General features: G+C 38.8%; 1 pseudogene; it reads right to left on the bottom strand.

Annotated features, from left to right (window-relative positions):
* Positions 1-1,346: 1,346 nt before the first annotated feature.
* Positions 1,347-8,774, bottom strand: LOC111908326 (uncharacterized; annotated as a pseudogene).
* Positions 8,775-21,677: the final 12,903 nt, after the last annotated feature.

Genomic DNA, 21,677 nt, shown 5'->3' with positions numbered 1-21,677 from the left:
CTGAAACTGTCTGACTGCTGCTCCGGAACTCCCCGACTACAAATCCCATAAACACTAAATCAAATACTGATAACTAATCTCAGGGTAAAATGACTATTTACCCCTGTCAAGTCAACTTCCCGGTCAAAGTCAACTTTCAGTTGACCGAACTCGCCGAGTTGGGCCGCCAACTCGCCGAGTCCCTATCATCTATTCTAATCCTCTACCCGCTTCTACTCGTCGAGTTTGGTAAAGACTCGAAGGGTTCTTCTTCGATACTAACATCGAGTCTAACTTCATCCGACTCGTCGAGTTGTATGAACAACTCGTCGAGTTCCCGTTCAACAGAAGAACACACCCAGTCTATGACTCGTCGAGTCGTATGAACAACTCATCGAGTCCGCCAACTTCCAGATCCAAGTCTTGACTCACTGAGTCCTTACTCTACTCACTACATAGGCTCGCTACTACTGAACCGGGAGTCTAAGACTCGCGACCTGACTCGTCGATTCAGAAGAACGCCTCGCCGAGTCCTTTGAATGTAGATTCCAAACAGTCGATTCTAATCAACCTTAGTGCATCCAATTCGTAGATCTAAGCTTCTGGGACTATCTGAACACGTAAAGTTGCTAACTTTACGTGTATCCAAGATGAAATGAAGCAATAACACTCATACTTCGCTATTATGGGGGGGGGGGGTTACTTGACTAAAACAAAGCCATGGCTGCCAAAAGGTGGTCTCCTTGAGCTTCTGGAGCTCAAGAGAGGCTAGATCTGAGATATGACTCGATCACAAGGCTTTATCACAAAGGATTTGGGGGGGGGGGGGGGGGGGGTTGAGCTTGAAACCAACAATTTGGGGACAAACTAGATCTATTAGCACAATAATCAAGATGGAAGCTTTATTACCAAAAGGGACGGCCAAAGAGGAGTGTATTCTAGATCTACTTCTTCTTCCTTGAGCTCTTCTACCTTCTCCTTATTCTCCTTGCTCCAAAATGCACCAAAAGATCCTTCACAAGGCTAGGATCACTCACACACACTTCAAGGAGGATAGGGTTTCAGGAATAAGTCTCTGGGAAGTGAAGGAGGCTGGTTTGGGGCTATAATGAGTGGTTCAATGAAACCCAAAAGACCTAGGAATTTCGTTTAAAACTTAATTCGCTTAAAATTTTGTTTTCTTGGTGGTGAAATTGGTAAATCGTCATTTACCTACCTTTAAATAATTTGAAATTAGATTACAACATACCTCTTCTGAATTGTGAATTATTTAGTCAGGTACTAGCCTTAATATTTTATTTGGGTGTTATATTAAGGATTTTCTTATCTAATCATATCTTATCCTTTTTCATTTTCAGATGTCAACTTCAAACAATGCTTCTGGATCTTCCAACCACTTCTCGCTCTTGAGCATCTGCTCGAAGGTCACCTTTGATGGTTCTAACTTTAATGATTGGATCCGCAACATTAGAATGGACTTGAGGTTCAAGGACAAGGAATACGTTCTCGAAAAGGAGCCAAACGAGATTGATGAAACTAAATCTACTCCTGAAGAAATTACTGAATATAGGAGACACTGCCAGATTCACGAATGGCAACAAGGTTCTCGCAGCTTCGTACAACGAACGGTTTCGTCTGTCAACGACTCCATTTTGTTGAGGAGTATAAGGAGTTGAAAAATTATGAGGTACTCCTTTCGTATTCAGGAATTCTTCAAATGCTTGGTTTTTGAATTCCATACTGTTGTTACTGTGAACGTTACGAACTAGCTTTCGCAATTGTAGCTCTATCTGCTTTATGAAGTACTTGAGCTTAGGAGTGTCTTCTGATTTCTGTTGAAGAAAATGCACCCAAGTGAATCTAGAAAAATTATCTACAATTACGTGAATATATTTGTTACCACCAATGCTTTCAATTGCAGAAGGACCATAAAGGTCTATATGCAAAAGTTCAAGTGGCCCAATGACTTTCGTATTCAAAATCGTTGGATGACTCTTCCTGCTCTATTTCCCCATTTCGCATGTTGCACAAAGATTATCTTTATCATACTTTAGGAGAGGAAGTCCTCGCACTTGGTCACTAAGAACTAGCTTGTTAATATCTTTGAAATTAAGATGCTGTAAGTCCCCAAAATTTCTTGTGTATCAATCAGATCCAATTGATGGTGCGGAATCCCAATCAATTGGATGATGTCAGATCAAAATAGAAGAGAAGGAGAAGAAGAAGAATATGAATCTAATGATGTATTCAATAAATTGAGTGATGCTCCGTACACATAGATTCTCTCACACACACTTTACTTCTCTCTTACTTTCTCTCTCTTCTCTTGCCTTTTCTCTTCTAACCGTACACTCCCACATGCACTCCTCACCCTATATATATATATATATATATATATATATATATATATATATATGAGACATGGGTCACCAGCAGCACACAAGTGTACAGCTGCAGACGCGTGTGCGGCCGCACACACATGTGCAGCCATAAACAGCCACAATATTACATATTATATTATAGAAAAAAATATATTTTCCTAGAAAATCAAAGTATAAACCAATAATTATAACCCAACAATCTTTCCCTTGGTTTATAGCTTTCTTTTCTAAATGACCCAACAAGCTCCCCCTAAAAAGTAGCTGGCTTTTCTTGTCAATCTTCAATGGGAGCTTTGGCTTCAACTTTAATCTTCAAATTTCTTCACAACATCAAGATGAACATATGAATCTTCAATAAATGACTTTATCTTGAGTAGTTGGGCTTTCTGCAGAATTTGACATTGAATGCACATTGGGTGAGGAGGCTTGATGAAAAGATTCTTGAAAGATAGCACTTTCAACTTGAGAATCTTCAGAGAGAACATAGAGAACGAATCTTCTGGATCACTTCAGCAGGTTCATAGATACCAACAAATTGATTGAGGAGGCTTAAATGCAATCTGTCACATAATCTTCAAGTACAATTTCACCATGCTTCTGGGGTTGACAGATTGAAGATTGAAAGAATAATATTCATTTCTTGCTCCTTCGAATGAAAATTCTTCGATGCTCACGGATGAAGCCTTGGCTCAGATGATCTTCAATACAGTCTCCACAAGTCTCATCTACGCCTGAAATCACTTTTCAAGACAAAACAAAACTAAAAGAAAAAAATTAGCACACAAAAGAATATTTTTGGATTTTTGATATTTTCTGGAAAAATAAAAACAGAAACAAAAATATTTTTGGATTTTCTGATTTTTTTGAACAAGAAATAACACTATTTTTTGGATTTTTTTTTTAATTTTCTGATTTTTGTTTGATTTTTGAATTATTTTTAATTCTCCCCCTAAAATAAAAATAAAATGATATCTAACTTTAAGAATGATTTGGGACCAAAGTTTTTAGACAACCTTTATCCGCTTGTCGGTACCTTCTATCTTCACGTATTTGTCTGGTCGATCGTCGTTATTGTTGTCCACTTAAACATGAAAAATTGTGACAAAATTAGGACATACTATATGTGACAAGACAATGTGATCCTAAATTCCTAGATATTATATCTGATCCTAAGTTTCTAGATACTATAATATCTTAAGGACCATTCATCTGACGACGACCAGGGATATTGTTGTCCACCTAAATTGAGCAGCGAGATCTATTGACAATCTTTGAGTGTTCAATTTTAATTGTACTGGAACGTGTTTCCCGCTTCCTGATATGCCCCAGTAATCAAAGAATTCCAGAGTACTCCTTACATCGGATGAGCAGACCATCATTAGGGGAGAAGATAGATTCAGAGTATTATCATTTATAGTGCATATGCTGTGTACCAGGTCGGATTGTTAGTCATGCAAATGAGACAACATATGGCTAACAGATAGGAGGAATTTCATATGTATATATATATATATATATATATGTATAATATGCAGAGAAATAGAGTTGCATATGTTACAGTCCAGGTCGGATCTCTTCCAATCACGCAGAGGAGGTAACATATGACTAACAAACAGAAAGAAAGAAAATGATTTTCTACAGACCTAATTTATCAGAATTTACCAGTTGCCCCATCAATACCGGAATTAAGGACAAAATCCGCACATGGAGGAAAAGTTAAACCACGGTTCCAGATACGGGTTCAATTAATGTGACGAATAGATTCCCATATATATATATATATATATATATATATATATATATATATATATATATATATATATATATATATATATATATATATATATATATCTCCCTGCTCAACATATCCGAGCGTCGTATTGTCAGGCTGAACGGATCTAACTAGGTCAAAATTTGTCAAGACTAAGAATTTCTTAAGTTCAACTCTGCCTAGTCAAGTCCATTTAGAATCTTTCGTGCCTACCGACGCATCAAACCAGAGCATAGACCCTTCAACTTTGGGTACGTTACGCAGACTTAGATTGCCTGTTATCACTTGATAATATCACTTCCCAAAACCAACATAATTTCTTTTTGTTTTTATGATTTTCTAATGTTTTTGGATTTTTATTTTTTAAAATTTTCTAATTATTTTTTGTTTTTATTTCTCCTCCTAAATTTGTGCATAGGAGAGAAACGAAAGTAAATGTGCAAATTTAAACTATCCTAAAACAAAAATTAGTCTTTAAAGCGAATAAGCTTAAGATAAACTTAGGAGTATAGAGAAGAAAACTCAAATCGTAAGTCACCGATTGAATTTGCATCCAGAAGGTCTGAGAACAGCACGCGTAATCTCAGAACAGATCCGAAAATTCTTCACATCGTTAAGCACAATCCCCATGAGTGACCCCTTCCTTTCTTCCCTTCCCGCAAAGGACACATACTCTCAAACAATGTCTGAATGTTGTACAGTTGAGAGATGTCCCCTATAAAGTGCCAGGAACAGCCACAACCAACAAACCGAAGTCTGATGATATGCCTCCATAGCTGCTCCGACACAGAGTGGGATCAGTTGGTCTTTGGAACCCAGTCCATTTTGAAACTGAATTGTCCTTTTTCATCCTTGCACGATACTCTCTTCCATAACATATCCTGTTTTATCACAAACAGAAGATGTAGAAATGTTAGAATCGTTAGAAGATTTGGGAGAGTGAGCGTTTGGAACCCATTTGTAGTTGGGTTTAACCCATTTCTTTTTCGATCTGATGGGTGGCTCAGTACTTTCTTTTGAACTTGATGTCGGCCGTTGAGATGACTTTGATTTTGACTTCATGGGAGCATCTCTTGGATTTGGCTTCTTGGCCGACATTCCCTTCTTGCCTTTGGGATTTAGATTCTTGGCCTTGTGGGTTTGATTCTTAGCCTTCTGCATGTTCCAGTCACCATTATCTGAACGTGACCTGGAAGGGTTTCTTTTGTAGAATCTCCCACTTTGCGCGTTCTGCCAGCCGTGTGCATAGTAGGGAACGTATGCGCGATTTGGACAATTTCTGGCAATGTGTCCAGGTGTTCCACAGTGAAAGCATGTCTTTTTCTTTACTGTGGAGTTGTTTCTTCCTGCCCCTGGTGGCTTGTCCATGCCTTGTCTCTTGTTGTTCGCACATGCACACTTGCAGCAGGCACCCTGATTCGCTGGAATTGGTGGCATGTATTTACCAACAACATGTTGATCAGAAGCAGCTGAGTTCGAAGCAACAGATTCAGAGTTCAAGGAGATGTTGGTTTGTTCAATGGTGTTCTCCTTGTTCTCATCCTCTGCTACTTTACCTGCACATGAAATAGAAGCATTAGTATTGTTCAACTCAACATCCTCAGTTGCCTGTTCAACAACTGGTTTACCATATACCATAAATGGTTCTCGGTCAATCTCTTCCTGAGTCAAAGGTATGGATATATAGTTATGATTGAAAGGGGGAGGAACACTATCATACCCTAGACCCTTGTTTTGATTATCTTTGAATCTCAATTGATTTTCAAATAGGGACTCGACTGTCTTACTTGACGCAATGTAATTTTTGAAACTAACATCTGTTTTTCCACACTTTATTTTCAAAGTGTCAAGTTCTTCAGTTATAGCAGCAAGTTTGCCTTTAATGTGATCGTAATTTTCACACTTGTTGTTGTAGTCTTCCTTAGCTTCCGAAAGTCTTTGGTTTTTGCTTCTAGTTGTGCTTTTAACAATTTCTGATCTTTCCTTAGAGTATAGCCTTCATATTTAAGGTCCTCATTTTCTCTTTTTAGCAAATCAATTTGTTCGCGAAGAAATTTAATCGTAGCTTTACAAGATGGAGTACATGAAACTTCATTTACCGAAATTGATGTGGAACTCATTTTTTTTAATTTTTAAATTTTTTTTATATTTTTAATTGCCCTTTGACTTAAAAACCGAGAAAGTCAACCTTAAAAGTCAAACTTGAAAAGTCAAACCGAAAAGCCAAATTTGAAAAATAAAAAGTCAAACGAGAAAGTCAAAATTTAAAGTCAAAGGTCAACTTTTAAAAGTCATTTTAAGTAAAAAGTCAAAAATAAAAGTTAAAATTTAAAAACTAAAATTTTTGGGTTGAAAAAGGATTTTAAAAATAAAATTTTGAATTTTTGGGGTTGAAAATGTCAATTTGCGAAATTATATGCGAAAAGGATGAGTTATATTCTAAATTTCGGATGTATGAAACAAGGAGCCTCCTAGACGAGTTGGTAAGGCGCTGGGATGCTTAACTAGAGATCTCGGGTTTGATTCCCGGCAATCCCCAAATCCGCTTCTATTTTTAATGCGAGGATGAAGCGAGGCCGAGGATCCGAGGCGAGGCTGCTGCGATGCAATGTGCGAGGATGCTGATGCGAGGCCGAAGTGAAGATGTTGGACCGCACACCGAGACCACACACGTCCGAGCCGCACAATCTGAGGCCGCACACCGGGGCTGCTGAGCCGCACACCTTCAACAGATTCGTGAAAAAAATGACGTTTTTCACCCCTTTTTTGCTCCAAAACTCGATCAAAAACTCGTTTTTATGAAAAATGCAAAGAAAAAACCCCCCTTATTTTTCTGAGATCTATCCAAAAACGCAATTATCTTTTCAAAATAAGATCAAATAAGCTCCAGATCTGACAAAATCGACTGATACAACCTTGCTTTGATACCAATTGTAAGTCCCCAAAATTGCTTGTGTATCAATCAGATCCAACTGATGGTGCAGAATCCCAATCAATTGGATGATGTTAGATCAGTATAGAAGAGAATGAGAAGAAGAAGAAGAAGAAGAAGAAGAAGAAGAAGATGAATCTATGATGTATTGAATGAATATGATTGATGCTCCTTACAATAGATTCTCTCTCACACACACTTCTTCTCTCTAACTTTCTCTCTCTTCTCTAGCCTTCTCTCTTCTAACCATACACTCACATGCACTCCTCAACCTATATATATGAGACATGGGCCACCAGCAACACACAAGTGTACAGCTGCACACGCGTGTGCGGCCATACATAGGGTGTGCGGCCGCACACACATGTGTAGTTGTACACAGCCACAAAATTACATATTACATTATAGAAAAATATATTTTCATAGAAAAGCAAAATATAAACCATATTTTTGGACCCACCAATCTCCTCCTCTTTAATCCCCTTTCTTGAAGCTCAGATTTAAGCCTTTCCATACCAACAACCTCCATTTCTACTGCTGAGTTGAACTCCTCAAAATTTATTGGCTTCTCCAAGACAGGAGGAGACTTGACTCCTAATTTAGAATCAGAAATTTTCTCTTCTACATCATTTTGCACAGTTGAAGCTCTTGGAAGTTCACACTCTTTTTCTTCCAAGTCACCAAACTCAGCTTTGGTGGATTTCTCAGATTCAACTCCCAATATTGTTGTTTCATTTACAATGATCTCTTCATGTATCATTGATGCATCAACCCCTTCATGATGAGGAACTTCATCATTTGAATCTTTAATGGATCTCACTTGTCCTTCTGCAACACTCTCCTTTTCTTCCTCTGATGCACTCTCGGATGAACAACCAACTGATGATTCTCCTTCAAGTTTCCCACCAGTAACAGATGCTAAACTTCCATCTGCTTCCTTATTGGAATCTGATTGGTTCTCATTGTTGGTAACCACGGATTTCTCATTCTCATCATCACTATCATCCTCATCTATCTCATCACTGTCATTGTCATCCACTTTTCGCTTTCCCATCCAGATCTTAAGTTTCTTAGATTTCGAACCACTACCATCCTCCACGTCTATCCCCACAACCGTTCTCTTTGATTTTCGAAATCCACCAGCAAGTGATTCCTTAACCGACTTATCAAGATCCTCCATACATTTGGCTGAATCCTTTCGATACTTCTCTACATACTTTTCCGCCCCATCGCCACCGCCGACCTTTTTCACCATCTTAACTTTCTTTTTAATGAATTACTCCGCCACCTTCTCAAGCTTCTGCTCTTTCTCTTCAGCCAACCATTCCTCCACCTTCTTCTCCGCGTTCACGTGCCTTAGCCTCCGACCACTCATATCCCGACACGCATCGAAGTTATTCATCTTCTTCTGACCAGCTTTCGTCGCCGCTCCACGAAGTAACGGCCCAAACCCACCCTTACCTCCATGGAGACAAAGCAGGAGGTGCACCGTTGATGGTGAAGAATTCTCATGGTACAATACACCATCGTCGAAAAGTGTTTTGCCATTGGATAAGAGGAGTTGATAATGTAACGGGATCGATGTAAGATTTTGGATTTATACTTTGATTGATGAAACTGGGATTCTTGGGGTTTTGAAATTTAGGGTTCTTGATTTACCATCCAAGAGTTTTGCAATTACCTGATAGATTTTGGATTAACATTGCTCCATCAGAATCAATCACTCCAATTCCAACCGGAAAACGATCTGGTAGATGTGAATTTCAACTAAAAACGCTTTGATCGAATATGAGTGAAAGGATATAAACCAACCCCAAATTCAATGCAAAAGCCGATGACTGTTACTTTGTTGGATATGCTGCTCGAACTGCTTACAGGGATTACAACAAGAAGACAAAATAGATTGTATAATCTTTCGATGTTCGTTGGCTCGAAGAAAATGAGACAGATGCAAGAGTGGGTCCTGATTGGCTATTTGACTACACATCTCTTTTCAAATCATTCAATGTGTCCTCAGATAATCAAGAAGGATCTACATAAAATCCGAAGATCATTATTGAAGATGAAAAAGACGAATTCGTCAACCGACCACCACTGATTTCTTCTGATCCTCCAATGGTGCCCTCTGTTCACACTGAATCTTCTGAGTCTTCTCCTCAACAACCTTTCCTGATGCTGTTGCTACTACTCTAACTCCGGTGGAAAGAGAGTTCATGAACCACAAGACTTCCGCTGTAACTTCAAATCTGATGGAACTTCTTTTTCCAAAAAGTATTGCTGAAGAGTTTGTAGCAGATCCTCCGAACGAACTTTGTTCATCTTCTGTGAATCAAACAACAAATGATGGAGTGGTTAACATTCATACTCTTCCAGTCCCTATCAATGATATCAGCTATGAGATCCCTGCACGCATTCAGCACGACCATCCAATTGAGAACGTCATTGGCCAGCTGGGCGACAACGTTCAAACGAGAAGTCAAAGTGGGGATGTTAACACGTGTCTCTACTCTTGCTTCATTTCTCAGATAGAGCCCAAATCTATCGAAATGGCTCTGAATGAGCCCAGTTGGGTTGAAGCCATGCATGATGAACTGAATCAATTCGAGAAGCTCGGGGTTTGGAAGTTGGTGGAGCTGCCAAAAGGAAAGAAATCTCTTGACACCCGATGAGTCTTTCGGAATAAACAACACGACTCCGGTGTAATTGTGCACAAAAAGGCGAGATTAGTGGTTTGAGGGTTTCGGCAAGATGAGGGTCTTGATTATACGGAAGTTTATGCTCCAGTTACTCGTTTGGAAGCCATTCGTATCTTCCTTGCTTATGCTTCCTACATGAACTTCACCATATACCAAATGGATGTCAAGACAACTTTCTTGTACGACAAGGTCAAGGAGGAGATTTACGTTGACCAACCACCCGGTTTCGTTAACTCCAAACTTCCCAATCATGTTTACAAGTTAGACAAAGCTCTGTATGGATTGCATCGAGCTCCTAGAGCTCGGTATGCTACCCTGACTCAACATTTGCTCAACCACGGCTATTCCCGAGGCACCATTGATCAAACCCTATTCCTCAAACATGTCGGTCCCAATCAAATACTTGTTCAAATTTATGTAGACGACATTATTTTCGGGTCGACAAGCCAACAACTTTGGAAAGAGTTTGAAGCTGTGATGAAGAAGCGGTTCGAGATGAGTTCGCTTGGGGAGATGACCATGTTTCTGGGGCTTTAGGTCCAACAATCTTCAACCGGAATCCTTATTCACCAAGAAAAGTATGTGGATGATGTACTGGAGAAGTTCGGGTTTCGAGACGTGAAACCTGCTCTTACACCCATGGCGGAAAGACCTCTTTTGACCCCTGATCTTGAGGGTGAATCCGTAGATCAGACACACTATCGATCAATGATCGGATCATTCATGTATCTAACTGCCAGTCACCCAGACATAATGTTTGCGGTCTGTCAATGTGCTCGCTACCAGGCTAATCCTAAAATCTCTCATTTACTTGCTGTTAAACGGATTTTTTGGTATCTCAAAGGGTGCCCAAAACTGGGTCTTTGGTATCCGAAAAATCCAGAATTTGACCTTTACGCTTTTGCAGACAACAACTATGGAGGGTGTGAGCTTGATAGAAAATTGAATTCAGGAGGATGCCAATTTCTGGGCGATAGATTGGTTTCATGGCAGTGTAAGAAGCAGCATACCGTTTCCACCTCAACAGCAGAAGCGGAGTATGTCGCTGCGTCTGCTTGTTGTTCACAAGTTATCTGGATCCAACATCAGCTGTTGGACTACGGTTTGAATTTTCAAGAAACCACTCTTTTCTGTGATAATGAGGCTGCGATCCAAATTGCCAAAAACCCGGTCCAACACTCAAAAACCAAGCACATTGACATCAAGATTCATTTTATCAGAGAATGTTATGAGCCTTCGCTCATTTGGCTAGAACAGGTCCGCTCTGATAGTAATGTAGCAAATCTGTTCACCAAACCGTTTAACAAAGCTCGATTCGATGTGCTGGTTAATTTTCTAAAAATGATCCGTTTTGAGGATTAATTTTTTTATGTCTATCTTAGGATAAATTTGCGCATTGTTTTTTCATTTTTTTATGCACAAATTTTGGGGGAGAAAATTCGAAAATCCAAAAACATGAAAATTAGAAAATCCAAAAACATAGAAAAATTAGAAAATCCAAAAACATAGAAAAATTAGAAAATCCAAAAACATAGATAAATTAAATAAAACCAAAACAAAAATTAGAAAATTTAAAAAAATCCAAAAACATTAGAAAATCAGAAAAACAAAAAGAAAGTATGTTGGTTATGGAATGTGCTTGAGGGAGATGTTTTGGAAAGTGATATTAACAAGTGATAACGTGCAATCTGAGTCTGTGTAACGTACCCAAAGTTGAAGGGTCTATTTTCTGATACCAATTGTAAGTCCCCAAAACTGCTTGTGTATCAATCAGATCCAATTGATGGTGTGAAATCCCAATCAATTGGATGATGTCAGATCAAAATAGAAGAGAAAGAGAAGAAGAAGAATATGAATCTAATGATGTATTCAATAAATTGAGTGATGCTCCATACACATAGATTCTCTCTCACACACACTTTAATTCTCTCTTACTTTCTCTCTCTTCTCTTGCCTTTTCTCTTCTAACCGTACACTCCCACATGCACTCCTCACCCTATATATATGAGACATGGGCCACCAGCAGCACACGAGTGTACAGCTGCACACGCGTGTGCGGCCGTACACAGGGTGTGCGGCCGCACACACATGTGCAGTCGTACACAGCCACAATATTACATATTATATTATAGAAAAAATATATTTTCCTAGAAAAGCAAAGTATAAACCAATAATTATGACCCAACAGATGCAAGAGTCTTCGGTGCCATAGCTAGTTATCATCCGTGGGTGCTTTCGTAATTAAGCAAATCGCAGGCTTCCTTTTGACGGAATTCAGATTCAGCGGATACATTTTTCCTTTTCGTTTTGACTTCAAGATCACAGTCTTGGACTTGTTTTCGATTATCTCTGATCCTTTGTCATCAAATGATACTTTTAGTCCTGTACCAACTACTAGCTGTGAAACACTAATGAGGTTATGTTGCAGTCCTTCCACATACGCGACCTTGCGAATTGAAAGCACTTCATTGGTTATCATCCCATAACCCTTGATTTCACAAACTGAATTGTTGCCATAGTTTACTCTTCCTCCATATTTTAGTGCTCTAAACTCTCGCGGATCCTCCTTCCTACCTGTCATGTGACACGAGAAACCACTGTCTATGTACCATTCAGAGTCAAACTGCTTGTCACGAATTACCTGCTAAAATCAAGCAGATTTAGGAACCCAAAGTTGTTTGGGTCCTCTTGAGGTTTTCACAGGAAAAGTAATAGCAAGATCAACCAGATAAGTTCGTTTTATTAAGGTTGTTTTATCTTTCTTTATGATTTGAAAAACAATAATTCTATTGTCTTTTGAGTTCGTATCCTTAGAGGATTTTCTTTTGTTTATTTAGGATTTTCTGCTTGACAAATTTCTTCTAATTTTTCTTGAGATTAGTTTCAGATCTTTTGAGAGGAACTTTAGGCTCCGAAACTATCTTTCCTTTGCCTTTGACATCCTGCGAAGTCTTGGCTGAATGTGAAACATTCATGTTAAGAGAGAAGTGAAATTTGTTTTTCTGCATAGGTTTCGCATGATTTGGAAAGGATGGTATTTAAAAAAAAAATTGATTTGAAACTTGTGGATATTGATTTCGTTAAGAATTATTCGGTTTTGCAGGTGAAGAGACTTTTGCATTTGGATTGGATTTTTCTTTATGAACAAAGTTGGGATTCTTAGACTGCCATAACTGCGTTCTTTCCTTGAGATTTTTGTTGTATCTAGCATTCCTTTGTCGTTTTTGAGCTGCGAGCTGCTCAGAGGATTTGTGAATACTAGCCCTAGGTTTTTGCTTTCTGGTAGGGGTTTCGGTTCGAACTGACGATGTTTCACTTGGAACGTTCTTATTTCCACTGGGACTTCCCTTTTTGTAGCTTGAATTGACTTTGTTTAGGGGTTCTGTTGCGTATCGGCTCTTCATTTTCCACGAGGTCATTTTAGATAGACCTTTGGTTTCGTCTGCATCGTCGATGGGAGCAGACCATTAGTTACCATCTTTGTTATCATCTTCAACCATGGACTTTAATTCAACTGTTTGATTTTTGTTCAGTCCTTTAGTTGTAAAAACTTGTTTAGGTATAGTACGAACCTTTTGGAAAACAACTGCTTTTTCTGTCAAAACTTTGGATTTGTTCTCAGAAATACGCGTGAACTCAAATGAATTTTCAGAAATTAAAACTTTTGTAGGTTCAGGTTCGCTTTTAACAAATCCAGAGCAGTCAACATCATCCTCTACGTAGATTTCACTCATATCACTTTCGTCTTCGAATTTAGAAATGTTTTCAACATCAAGTTTATTTTATGAACTCAACTTGGTGCTTAATGAATCAAATTTTTGTACAGTTCCGGATTTGATTTGCTCTTTGTCTTTTTTCATCCAAAAGTTGTTTAAGCATGTTTTTGTGGTCTTTGGACTGTATGAAAGATTCAATTTTGTCCAGTCCAACTCTATATGCATCTGAGACTTCGTCTGATGAGACGATGGATTTGCACCTGTAGCAGTCAACATCTATTTCGTCCTCTCTTAATTAAAGGAATGGCAAAATCATTTTGTGAATTTTCTTTCTAATCTCAAAATTAAGATGCAACTGAGTAATATTAAAATAAAGTCTTTTGTCAATCAAACAAAAAATGTTACATTGTTTTAAAAGACCTAAATTACCCCTTTGAAAATAAATTGACTCATCCCTAGACTTAGACAAATCAGATTCCAACTTTTCAATCCACATGCGTCTCTCTTCACTTTTTGACGAAACCTTGCCGAGTTGATCGGTTAAGTTAGAATTTGTTAGGCGAGTTTGTTTTAAACTATCACTGAAACTTGAAAATGTGTATTTTAAGTCATTGAATTCAGTTTCATATCTAGACACAAGTATATTCAAAGATTCAAGAATAGAGTTTACCGTGTTGATCACCTGCTCGCACTCGGTTATCTACTCGAGAACTGGTTTTCGCAGCGAAACAACTATCAACGCTACGTCCACCATCAGTTGCATAACCTCTTATCTCTAACACTTCATTGGTAACCATCAAAAACCTTCCATTGAACTGCAAAACTTCATTCTTCTCTATGAAGCTCCTTCCACGAGTAGGTTTGCGAACCTCTTCATCTCCAGAGTCAGTCGACCAAACCTCGACTCTCCTTCCTTCTTCTTACTGAGGGATGATCGGTTACATTTTAGTCTTAGGACTGAAGGGGGCAAGCCAGTCAAAAGCTGTGAGATCGAAAGCAAACCATACTTATGTTGTGGGCTCGGAGGCAAGCCAAATGTGAGCTGTGGGCCTGAAAGGCAAGCCAGACTCACACTGTAGGCCCAACCGGGGGGGGGGGGGGGGGGGAGGGGATCCAGTCTGTAGAGCTGTGGACCCATTACATGCCGTTATTTGTATATGTGCTTTTTTTGTGTATTGGTATTTTAGGGGAACTCACTAACCTTCGGGCTTACAATTTTAGTTTTGGTTTTAGGTACTTCGGATGATCGCGGGAAGGCAAAGGTTTGATCGTACAACTCCTCACATTTTATGACTTTGTTTCTAAGAATTTGATATGGAACTATTTTGAAAACAAATTTGTAATAACTGTTGGTTTTGGGATGATTTAAAAAGTTTTTATTTGGCATGATTTTTATGGATGTTACAAGTTGGATTGGCAAGCTCTATGATGCCTTTCTCGCACGCGCTGCACCGACCCTGACCCTACTAGCCTCTCCAACTCTGTTCAGAAATCCTGCCCTCTCTTCCCGAGATACCCCAAATTGATATCCTGCCCTCGGACTCTAGGTTTATATGATTCAGGGTCTGGCACCCTGGCTGCCTCACCAGTTAAATCGTCAACAACTAAGATGAAATAGCTGGAGCAAACTCTACCCTAACTCGGATTACAAACAACTCCTAAGACATACTCTCCAATACCGAAAGAACAATGGATCGCACAATCAATCCTTGTTGCCCGATACAAGAGATCCAAAGCGAACTGAACCTTAGCTCCTAAGGGGTAGGGACCAGTGCGGAAAGCACTTTTCATCTCCTTAGTCCAACGCGAACCCAAATCCCCGAGCATTCCTTCCACTAACCATCTCACCTTCGGAGATGGGACCAAACCCTGGTCTTTCCCCATGCATGCTTATCCTCATCCTGCAAAGTGGCTTCTCCCACGGTCCACGCGTAACCAAGAATTCTCCTTCCCATAATCTTCTTAGATTCTCCAAGAATCCCACCGATTTGAGTATAGATCATGTACTTTCAGTAGTACGGGCGCAATACTACCTTCGACACCTATCCACGATTTCCTCTGCAATCCTCCTGAATCCTCTAAGTCACCTACTCCACTGATGCACCAAATATCTGCTAAACAGCAGTACGATACCCACCGAAGCGACTCCTAGGATCCCAGCCCCACCGAACCGCCCCACTAATTCACTGGAGCATATCCTAAGTTTCCTAGGTTCCCAACCTCACCCTGCCATTATCTGCTGAAGAACTCCCCATAACGCCAACCATCTGCCTCCTGAATATCGTCATATTCACTTAGTAGCTGGATCACATCATTCAAGAGTTCCACAAAGCAAAAAGCAAGCAACATTCGTGCATAAACTCTTCAACCCATAAAACTATCATACAACATTCAGTCCACATACCACAACTCATGCTATCCACATCTACCCTCACTGCCGGCAGCGTTATGCATGCAAATTATACACAGAAAAAGATCTAAAAGACTGTCGAATAATAGACTTTACCCTAGGACCTCAACCAGACAAGGAATAAGAAATAAGGCCAAATAAGTTATTCTAAGGCTATAAGACTCTAACTGTATACAATTTTCAAAGCATACACTAAACAATTACTAATACCAACAGTCATTCTCATTCCAACATAGCATCCAGTATCCCCAAGGCTACAAGCATCACGTATCAGGCCAATCTATCGCTCACTACTCAACACTAGCATACAAGTCTACCAACTCATACAACATATAAAGGCATCTCTCCTAGCCTAACTAGCATGTGGTTTACAGATTCATAAATCTAGTCATAACAGATAACATATGTGAGTATTCTGGGAAAACTTACTTGAGATTGGTTGATTGCATACACCACACCCTTTTCTTATCTTAGGAAGTTTCTTTTCTCAAAATATTTTTCTTTTCAAAACATTACTAAATCCTCAGTTTGAGTTCAGACAAACCCGAAAGTATGTCAGAATCCCTAAAATCAAGGCTCTGATACCAACTTGTAATGACCCAAAAATCCACGGTAAAATTTTCATTTTTTATTATAGTCAAAACACAGATATCTTCTAAATCCAAGCATTCCAAAAACATTGCCAATAAAAAAAATTTATCAGAGTTCGTCCCAAAATCACATTGCGGAAAACATGGGTGTGTGCACTGCGATCAAGATGGGCCCTTCCTTTCCAAACCAATGATACCTGAAACCATAAACAAAACTGTAAGCACGAAGCTTAGTGAGTTCCCCATAACATACTTCATATAAAACACATAATCATATAATCAATATCAATCATATAAGGCATGCATATAAACATATAAGGATGTGGTGGGCTCTTCCCTGGGACTTACTCCCAGATGTCATGGGCTCCCCAAAATAGCCTTACACCTATGTGACATGGGCTCCCCCATGGTCTTTACCTGGAAAGTTATGGGCTCCCCCACATGGTCTGACATCCAAGTGCCATGGGCTCCCCCTACGGTCTTTACTTGGAAAACCATGGGCTCCCCCACGTGGTCTTACATCAAAGTGCCATGGGCTCCCCCATGGTCTTTCATGAAAATATCACATAAACAACTAGCATACCACACAACATATAACCAACTAGCATACCACATATCACTACATCAACTCGTGTACCACTTATCACAAAATGGGCCGGACTTGGAGCCTTCGACCCATTTGTATGGTGAGGAGACTCACATCGCACTGCTGAAACTCCCTGCAAGAAATCCTTAGCTGCTGCCCTGACAACTCCTCGAGCTATCAATACCAAAATAGCGCCCAATTAGCAATTGGGTCCCAAACCATGATCCATAATCCATACTTGGGGATAAATTGACCATTTTACACCTGGCCCAACAAGATTCATAACTACGTCCCAAGTCTAAAACTGACAAGGCCCAAATCTATAAAGTCCATAAAAGCCCACTAATGGCCCAATTTTCCAAATTGGGCCCAACCCCTCAAATAGGCCTTCCTTTTAAGCCCAAACACATTCTTAGCCCAAGTCCTTTTATAATGGCCCAAGAGTCTTCTCTTTACTAATGGGCCTGAAATCCATGTCCAAATCTATTAATTGGCAATTTGGCCCAATAAGGCCCAACCACAACAATGATGGCCCAAAGCATATAAATCGGACCACTAACCTGAAATATGACCAGGCCCAAAGTTGAATAAGGCCCAAAGGGATTACAAGCCAATATGAAGCCCAAAACCCTATTGGAGTGCATACGCCCTGCATGCCCCTTCAATACACTCAACATACTATCCCTTCAAGCACTACGCCCTGCGTATGCTAATTTACGCACGACGTACAATCAGGATGTTCACATTTGACCATTAAGTGCTTAATACTTGGGATTTCAACGTCCAACTTTAGATCTGAGTCCATTAAGATGTCCCAAGGTATAAACTTGGCAACTTTATGCCATTTCATGCTCCATATGCTCCCAACAACCCTTTACAACCATTTGAGACATTTCCAAGGGTCCTAACTCATGCATGAGGTCAAAACACCCATCAAGTCTACATTTTTATGGTACTAATGAACCATAGGACCTCAGATCTACTTTTCCTAAGCTCTGGAGTTGCTCAAACTCCCAAGAGATGATTCATGAACACATAAGGGACAATATAGCAAACCCTAACTCAATCTAATGAATAAATGACAAGGTTAAGGCTTTATACCTCCAGAAGCTCCTCAAGATGATCTAGATGCACTACTAGAAAAAAGCCCTTTAATGACGCGCAAACAATGACACTCGCTGATAGAGTACGCATATTTGTGGGTGCCCTAAAAATAATGTCATCTCTCTTAAAATTTAAAGGATTTAGAACACGCATTTTTGCGTGCCCTGAAATTAGTGTCTAAAAAAAACACGGAGGGCACCTATAATAAAACGTGTGTCGTCTAATACTGTCGCTTTATAAATTTAATAGCAGTGCGTTCCATCCGGAGGGAAAAATGAAATCCCAATTACTTAAAAACCCCGCCTTCCTTTTTTAGGGTTTTTTTCAAGAACTTGCCCCGCCTTCCTCTACTGCACGTTCTCTCTTCTACATCTCCACCGGTCGATCGGTCTATCCTTCCCTTCTCTTTGCAAATCCTAAGTCGCCGCCTTCACCATCGAACCCAAGGATCTAAGAGTCTGGAGTACGACTGATGATATCCGATCACCGACGACTCTATAATAATTCTTTCTCATACTCGAACCCTAGATCTCGCCTCCTTCCATTCTACATCTCTATGGCGACCACGGCTCAACAAAAACTCCACTATTCTACATCTCATACTCGAACCCTAGATCTCGCCTCCTTCCGTTCCTATCTCCCTTTGGCACTTACCGATTCTTCTCCCTTCCCCGAGACAAACGTCGGTCACCTAAACTCAAATCCTCTAAGGATACTTGCTCCACCGTTTTCTGAAAGGTGATTTAATTTTCGAGATTTGATTATGTGATCCCTAATTTGTATTCAGTTTTTATTTTTCTATCAAGATCACATGGTTTGAGATTCATCATTTACTTCAGGTGTGCCTCCAGAGCCATTCAAAGCAATAGAATGAGGAACTTGATCATCTACTACATGTGTGCCTCCAGAGATTCATCATCTGCTGCAGGTGTGCCTCCACATCCCTCACACGGCTGTTTTCCTCATATGTTCAGATTCTCATTCTTCTTCCTCTTCTTTTCTAACATCATTTCTGGTAGATGGATGGCGTTTTTAGGTTCTTCTTCCTCTTCTTTTCTAACATCAAAATACTCATATATAACTGTTTCTGATTCTGCAACCTTGTGTTCAGGAATCAATTGCTTTACACGAAGCCATGGAGAAAGCAATTTCTAGAAGCGAGGTAAAATCTTTTTCCATTTACTACGATTTTCATCACATGGTGTTTTTTTAATGGTATTGGGGTCTTATTTTAAGACAAAACATATGCACAAACTGGATTACTGTTTACATTGTAGGGTTCGTGGTCTGGTTTTTCTTCAGATTCTATATCAGCTGTACATAAAGCTTTAGCCACTGAAGCCCATTTTGGAGATGAAGAAATAAACAGAGCATCATTGAAGATTGGAGAAAAGATTGCATCTGGATCTTGTGGATATTTGTACGTGTACACTGTTTTTTTTTCCAATTGCATTCCTAATTCTTACAAGTATCTTAATATCAGTTATTTTATTTGTTGAAAGATTCCATGGAGAGTACCTTGGTGAGCATGTTGCTGTCAAGATTCTTAGATCTGAACATTGAAATGATGAAACATTGGGGAATGAATTCGCTCATGAAGTAGCAGATCCAGGCTTTATTTATTTATTTATTTATTTATTTGCATTTAAGCATAACTAATATAAGGAAGGGTAAAGGGTGTACCATGAAGCCTCCTATCTCTGTTTGAGTCTTGTCTCCATTTACATGTTAGGAAACTGTCAATGGTAGAAAATGAAACACAATTAAATTTTATTTATAATTTTATTAATGGTAGAAAATGAAACAGAATTAAATTTTATTTATTGTTTTATGACAGGTGTGAGTGTGAAGAAGAATGTGATCGTGACAATCTCTTCGGACAATGGTGTTTGAGGTGGTATTAATTCTACATTAATGAAGATAAGCAGGGCTTTTTACAAAGTCAATGCTTGTAAATATATACATAATTCTACAGTTGATTAAACTCTCAATTTCATCACATGGTTGACTTTTATTATTTATTTATTTAATTTTGCATTCAATCAGGTCTAGACACAAAAACTAAATATGTGATTTCAGGAGAAAAGGCAAAGGCGCAACTCATTCTTGACTCTAAGAAAGACATTTCACTCATTATGACTGAGTTGCAAAAGAATTTTCTCAACTACACCCAGGTATATTTTCTCTTTTTTTGTTAACTATACATTTTATTTACATAGAATATATATATATATATATATATATATATATATATATATATATATATATATATATATATATATATATATTAACAAACCTTTTATTAATCCCACCAAACAAACATCGATACATTTTGCAACATCCAAACTACTTCCATTTTCTTGTCCTTTTCTGGAATTTAATAACCATTAAATCCAATCCTCCCATGCTTTGAAAAAATTACATCCCATGCCATGCTTGTATAACATATATTGTATTTTAATACCTTTCTTCTCTTGTTCCCACTAACAAAACAGCCAATAACAGCCATAATACCAAAAAAGACCATTCTACCCCTAGGCAAAAAGATAACAGAAATGTGGGGGCTTATCAGTTTTAACAATGATTATAGCTTAAACCCTAGTGAAAAGAATATCTACTTACAGAACAAAGAAAAAACTATGACATATTATTTTCATTCAATTCAAGCAGGATTTAACAAATTTGGAACACAACAATTATCATTAAGGTGAAAACAAAGATGAAATGGTAAAATCTGGTCTTGATGTGTTGATACTAATGACAGGGTTTTAATTTTCATATTAATAAAACTCCTTTCATTTCACCGCTATTATTATGTTTGGGAGCAATTTACTTTCCTTGAGCAAAAGATCAATCTGATTTAATATTAGTGCCATATTAGTCTTGGGTTTTTATTTATCCATCCGTGCATGTTCCAGTTAGTGCTTATTAACAATTTAGCTGCAGCCCCTAAGACGAGATCATAGTAAAGTATGACTAAATGATGCATATACTTTCTTGGATTATTGACTTATCCTTTTCTTGACTAAGTTTCAAGCTACATTCCTTTTACATCTCTCAGGCTTGTTTTTGACCACGAAAGGGAGGATCTTTTGGGACGCCATGATGCCCCTGTTCGTTGTATCGATTACTCTTATGCAACTGGTTAGTTTCATTCTTCTCATCATTTTTTTATCTTTTTTTAATTCTTTTTCTTGTTAAAGGTGTGTGACATGTTGGTGTTTTTTTGGGCAAGTGATTACAGGGAGTTTAGACAAAACTTTGAAGTGTTGGGACCCACGTGGTGGAGGTGCACAGGAGCGTGCTCTTGTGGGGACATATGGACAACCAGAGAGAGTTTATTCTATATCACTTGTTGGAAACCGTGTAGTGGTGGCAACTACTGGAAGACATGTTAATGTGTATGATTTGAGGAATATGTCTCAACCTGAACAAAGAAGAGAGTCTTCATTGAAATATCAAACTAGATGTGTTCAATGTTATCCTAATGGCACTAGTATTTTGACCTAATT

The sequence above is a fragment of the Lactuca sativa genome, chromosome 8, assembly GCF_002870075.4.
Source record: "Lactuca sativa cultivar Salinas chromosome 8, Lsat_Salinas_v11, whole genome shotgun sequence".
In the NCBI taxonomy this organism is placed as follows: domain Eukaryota; kingdom Viridiplantae; phylum Streptophyta; class Magnoliopsida; order Asterales; family Asteraceae; genus Lactuca; species Lactuca sativa.
The sequence above is the reverse complement of the archived record's forward strand: the minus strand, read 5'-3'. Positions and strand labels throughout refer to the sequence as shown.